Raw genomic sequence first — 5,806 nt, forward strand, 5'->3', positions numbered from 1 at the left:
TTGGTTACGTAAACTACTTTATGATTTGGGGTTGCATGTGGAGAGAAAGGTTGTCATATATTGTGACAATCTTAGCAGTATAGAGTTGGCCACAAGAACCCTATTTTCCATGCGTGGACGAAACACATTGAGGTACATTACCACTTTATCAGGGGGGAAAGAGTCTTGGCAGGCGACATCGACTTGGCCTACGTCAGCACATAGGATCAGATTGCTAACATCTTCACGAAGGCCTTGGGAGCTGAGAAGCTCCGCAGATTTCAAGATATGCTTGGAGTTCATGAGCTAGAGTTGAGATTGAGGGGGAGTGTTGAGATGTCAAGCTTAACATGAGCTGACACTCATGAGGCGCCTCATGAGGTGACACTCATGAGGCGCCTGCATGACCGTTTGACATTTATATCACTGGCAGGGTTGGTAGAGCTGGCACCGACATATCTTTGCGAGAGATTCTACAACTGGACTACACCGACTAGTCCACATCTACCCACTTCTCTTAGTGTGTTCACATTATGGATCACTTGTATATACTCTATTATGTGTGTTAGTGTGTTCACATTATGGATCACTTGTATATACTCTATTATGTGTGTTAGTCACTTTATCTTCTTTGTAGACCTCTTTTGTTGTGTGAAGAAGAAGAAGAATTTTCAGCCTCTCACCTTGTGTGTTATCTTCTGGGGTTTGTGTGAGTGTGTGTGTGCTTGCAAGAGCTTAAGCTATCTTCTCCCCTGCATCTTTTCATACTCATCATCTTTGAATGGATTGAAGAATGCCAAAACGCATATGATTAGTCAAAACAAGCATTGGATAGTGCACCAATTTTGAGACCACCCAACTGGGACCTCATATTCCATGTGCACATTGATGCATCAAATTTTGCTATGGGATGCGTATTGGCACAACTTGGGGAATTCAAATTGAATTACCCAGTTTGCTTTGCTAGTCGACAATTAAATGGTGTAGAAATAAACTATACCATAACTCAACGTGAAGGGTTGGCCATGGTATATGCTGTTAAGAAATACAGACATTACTTGTTGGCCAACAAGTTTATATTGTTTGTGGATCATTAGGCCTCATTATATCTAGTGAACAAGCCATGCACCATGGGGAGGATCACACGATGGTTACTTTTACTCTTGGAATTTGACTTTACGGTCATGATGAGAAAAGGAACACAACATGTATTGGCAGACCATATGTCAAGGATTCCAAACAGTGAACCTGGAAGGCATTGATGATGACCTTCCAAATGCATGGCTTTTCAACAAGATTGATATGGTGCTTGAGTGGAGTGAGGAAATATCCAAATACCTAGCTAATGGTTTTCCACAAGATCAGCCTTTGAACAAGGATAAGATTATCGGCTTGCTAAGTTGGCCACATTATATTAATTGATTTTAGGAGAACTATATAAGCTGGGAAAAGACGATATCCTCAGAAGATGAGTTTGTCATGGTACTAGAAGAAGCACACTCGGGAATATCTGGAGGACATTTTGTTGGAGAACTTACAGCTTGCAAGGTGCTTTACGCATGACTATGGTGGTCTACATTGTTCGGAGACGCGATAGAAGAATTTGGAAAGAGATGTGAAGAGTGTCAATAATTTGCTATTCTGCAATAGAAAGATAGGATGCCACTTACTCCTGTAATTATGAGACAACCTTTTGGGAAATGGGGCATTGATTTTGTTGGACCCATTAGTCGCATCCACCATCATAAGCTCGTTATGTGATCATGGTCATGAATTATTTCACCAAGTGGGTAGAGGAGGCGAGATCCTCTAGAAAAGCGGATGCTCCTACTACAACTAAATTCTTATATAAGCAAATCATATCCGGATTTGGGCTGCCCACTAGAATTTATCAATGAGTGGGGTTTGCATTTCTTAATGAGGTGATTGAACATTTACTCACAGGATTCCTTGTAGTACATCGTAAATCATCACCTTATTATCCACAGGCGAATGGCCAAGCTAAAACTTTACCACCAAGACTTTAGAGGCCAGTCAAACGGATTGGGAACACAAGCTAATTGCAGCATTATGGGCCTATTGTATGTCATATAAGGTAGCGGCGAGATATACTCCCTTTCATCTAACTTATGTCATTCATGCAATAATGCCTATGGAATTCTTAGTTCTAAGCCTGCATATTGCAGTACAAGAAAGGCTCACAAAAAATGCGCTAGCTGAGAGGTTGATTGACTTGGAAAAACTTGATGAAACACAGCTAATTGCATCACATGGGCTTATGGTCAAGAAACCCCAATGGAAACATTGGTTTGACCATAACCTAAAACACAAAGAACTAGAAAAAGGGGACCTTTTCCTCATGTATGGTGTTGGAAGTACCAAGAAAAAGAAATTGAACTATCGAGGGTTAGGATCTTTTAGAGTGTCCGAGATCACCCCTCAAGGGTCAGTCAGAATTGAAACCATCGATGGGGTAGAAATGGAGGGGTATACCAATGGAAGTAAATTGAAAAAATATTACGGACCCCCTGACCCAAGAAATGCTTACACAAGAGCATCTTCTTAAACAAAAGAAAGAGCTGGTAAAAGAAAAAATCAGACAAGCTCAAGTAGAAGCCAAGGCAAGGGAAGCCAAAACAAAACAAAGACTCCAAGGGAGAATTTTACACATAAACATGGCTTCACTCACATTGCTTTAGGATGATGATGTGGATATTGAACCTGCATGCCTCAACGTACATGTCTCCAAAAATGGTGGTCAAACAAAGACCATTGCATTGATTGATATGGGATCAAGTCACAACTTGATTTCCTTTATGGGTGAACCATGGGGTTTTAAAATGTTAACATCTCCATTAAAAGTAATCCCTTGGTTGGGAAGGTATTTGTTATGCCTGCAAGAACAATGGAAGAGGAGATGATTCTAGGAAGATCCTAAATTTGTGCCACCAACTGTATCATCCAATGGGAAGATTGGAGAGTGCAACTCAACAATGGCAATGAAACCATGACCATCCCATTATGGAGTCCCTTGAATAAAGGGAAGGAAGCAATAACATGCGACATAGAGAAACCAATGACAAGAAAATCAGGAGGATCCATGGAACAGGCACCCACCTCTAAAAAATCAAGAGGACCGTATATGTATCCAGCAAGACAACAGTGGATTCTGAAGACCTAGTTCAAGACCCAAGGATACTATGATAATGACATCTCAGGGATGTTAGGGCAAAGAAACAAAGATACATGTAATAGCCAAAGGTACCAGACCAGGGAGAGAAAGTAGCAACCCAACTAAGCCCAAGCACAATTGGGCATTCAAAAGAGGTGAAAGAAAGGACTTACTAGCAGCCTAGGGATACTATTGAAAGAGGTGAAAGAAAGGACTTACTAGCAGCCTAGGGATACTATCGAAAGTATCCCATGATATTCACTTTCCATAGAAAGGGGACGTTACCCTGCATGCATGAAACTCATAAAAACCCCCTATTTAAGTTTCTCTAAAAAATAAACTATACCCATTTCTAAGCATATGAGTCCCAATTAGGAAATTCAAGTACCCCCTATTTAAGGTTTCAAAATCAAATAGCAAATATTGATGTTATACATGTGACAAGCTGCAGCCCATGTAACTAACATGGGTGTAAGTGCTAGAAGCAAAAAGACCTACATGTACTCCTCCAAAAATTATTCCATGTGTCGTTAGCTTAAAAGTATGTGTTCCAAAAAACAATAGAAGATCTAGTGCAGTGTTTACCTCCAAAACAAAAGAAGATAGCCACAAGTAGAATCAGGGCCCATATAGATCAAGTGTCAAGGCAGCACCAAAATTGGTTTGGAGGAACAAAACCAATCACCTAAGTAAACAAGAGAGTGCAACACCTCCAACGTCACCCCAAAAAAAGATCAAGCATAGCCAAGTTTTGGACAAAAGTAACGCAGAAGTAGACCCACATGCACAACATAAACAACAGGTTCATGAGGATTCGGTAGATGTTATCTTCCACTGGATGGAATAAAAACCAAGGAATTCTCACTCACGACTAAAGCTTCTACAACAACACATACCCCCACAAGCTTCAAAGTACCAACTTGGTTCCCATGGAAATAAGAAAGAGGGAAGGTGACAACGAGTACCTAGATACCAAGCAAATAACTTCAATTTTCAATGGGTACAAGGTAAAGGGTTAAGCATTTCACGCGATGAAATGTCTAACCCATTTAACGCCATGAAATAGGTTCATACGTTTCACATGCTCAGTTCTCTCCCCCTCAATGCATATTTAAGGGCTTGCAATGTTTGAGCATATAGGACTAATTAGGGTATCCCCATTGCATCATGCATAAGGGAAAGCGAGTGTTTCACGACGTGAAAAGCTAACCTGTACTTTCATGCCGTGAAAAGCTTTAGAGCATTTTGCGTCATGAAAAGCTATGGGATTTCACGCCATGAAACGATAAAAGGATCCAACAAATTGTATCTTGCCATGTGGCACGTTCAATTAAGAGGGTCGTTGATGGTTGGAGCATAAATATGTTTCCCTTTCTTTTTTCGTGCACTTCGCTCCTCACAATCTTCTTCAAAAATCTTTTTCTACACCCTATCAATTGTGTCCATCGCATGCACTCCTTCAGCGCCCGACATTATGCCGCCTCCAGGTAGGAGCTCATACGCTCTAACATGTTAATGCTTCAATAGTCTATCATCATGCTTCCTTGTAGAGAATAAACTCGATAAATGCTTGCAACCCTATCACTTATTTTTTGAGGCTATAATGATTGCATTTGATTCTTTCCTTTTTCTTTTTTTTATCTTTCCTTGCATCGTCTAAAGTCTAAAATTAAATGCTTCAACTCACCTTCAATAATGCCATAAGAGATCTCAAGTTCATATGGTGTGAGATCCAAAACCTACCATTTCATAGAGAAAACCAATTTTCAACTCTCATGTCCATCTGAAGACTAATACTCACTAATTGTAATCAATCCCAATAGCTAACAAAACCTACTTAATTGACCTACTAAACTTTCATGCCGTGAACTCAACTCTCACACTTTCACGTCGTGAAAGCACCTCTGTTACTTCACGGACTCACACTTTCATGCCGTGAACTGCACTACGCTACTTCATGGACTAACACTTTCACGTCATGAAACCCTCACTACTCTGCTACTTCATGACACCATTGCACTTTTGTTGTTTCTCATCATACTAACACTCTTATCATCATACATCCCCTCTTAGAGCATCACTTACATGTTCACATAAAAATATCTTGTCGTTTCATGCCAGCATAACACACATGTACATAGATCTCCTATCAACAAAGACTGATGTTCTCTTGATATTGTTAGATGGCTTCCACATAAGAGTCCGACCCGAAGTTTGAAGAGACCCTAAAAATCACTCAAGACACCATCACCGGATCACTTGCGAAAAAAAAGAAAAGAACAAAGCATGATCCGATGTTGGACTCACAGAAGAGAGGGCCTCGTGGCACAAAGCTCACCTATCTCGTCCCTTATGCCAAGGATTTGAAGGGGACAATGCTCCAAGAAGATATCTAGATAAATCAAGGAAAGATTCTCTTCCATTACCATAGCCCATAATGCCTCAAAATTCTAGAGGGCACATATGTACAATACAAGTTGGCGAAGGTGGGATCGGGCAAAATGGCTGAGGTGTTGCCTAAGAATTTCAACCACAAAACTATGTGCTGAATACCTCAAGTCATACAACAAGAATACCAAACGTGGAACCATCATAAAGCCTGTAGTAGGTACATATCACAGAGAATATGATCAGAGAGGCACTTCAATTACCACC

The sequence above is a fragment of the Cibotium barometz genome, chromosome 5 (genome assembly GCF_041138505.1).
Source record: "Cibotium barometz isolate CiBa-2024 chromosome 5, ASM4113850v1, whole genome shotgun sequence".
Classification (NCBI taxonomy): Eukaryota; Viridiplantae; Streptophyta; class Polypodiopsida; order Cyatheales; family Cibotiaceae; genus Cibotium; species Cibotium barometz.